Source organism: Galeopterus variegatus, unplaced genomic scaffold (genome assembly GCF_000696425.1).
Source record: "Galeopterus variegatus unplaced genomic scaffold, G_variegatus-3.0.2 Scaffold2848, whole genome shotgun sequence".
Lineage (NCBI taxonomy): Eukaryota > Metazoa > Chordata > Mammalia > Dermoptera > Cynocephalidae > Galeopterus > Galeopterus variegatus.
This window is the reverse complement of record NW_007728959.1, coordinates 152,932-153,826: the sequence shown is the minus strand read 5'-3', so window position 1 is coordinate 153,826 and position 895 is coordinate 152,932.

Here is an 895-nt window from a genome sequence, read left to right as displayed (position 1 = left end):
GCTAGAACCTAAACAGGCAAGCAAAATAAAGGAAGTTATAAAAAAAAAAGAGAGAGAGAGAGAAAAAATCAATGAAATAGAAAAGTAAAAACAACAGAGAAGATCAATCAAACCAAAAGCTCTGAGAATCTCTTTACTGGAGGAGAGACCATGCAGCCCCTCCCAGACCTGCTCATCCATGGCAGGAAAGAGAGAGGACTCAGCATAAGCTACACCCAGCTGCTCCTGGGCAGGGTGGCTGGCCGTGGGAGTAGCAGCAGGGCTGCTCCTTGAGCCCCTCTATAGGACCCAGGTGCCCAGGCTGGGCGTTCAGGGAGGTGCTTGGTCACAGCCCTGCTTGAGCTCTTCTGACCCAGCTGAATAATGCACCTTCCTCTCTGGTGAGAAACCAGGCCTGACTGGGCTGTAAGGAGAACAGATGTTCTTGGGTCTGGGGTCCACAGACCCTGCTGCAGATTGTGCAGGTTGTTCCCCCCCCACTTCTGGGCCTTCGCCTGGGGCCCACACACAGCCCCAGTCATCCTGCCTAGGCTGTCTTTTAATCTGTCATGGCTTTTCAAAGCCTTGCCTGACCCACCAGGTGGAACTCCTCCTTTGTGGAGGATACTAACATTTATAAAGCAAATGGATTTCACAGGGCCTAGCTTCCAAGGCCCTGTAGTTTCAGGTATAGACTAACTTTTTACAATTACACGTAGAAATGTGAAGCTTGCAAAAGACAAAAAACTTTCCCTGGGCTAAGTCTCTGTTGTAGATAAAGAATTGTAGCACAGCAAAATTGCTGGCTCTAAAGGCAGATGTCCTTGGTGCAGCCAAACCTAATGATGGTTGCCTTGACAATTATCTTACTGTTCTTTTGTAACCACCTATGTTCCTTTTCTGTAACTTTCTGGCC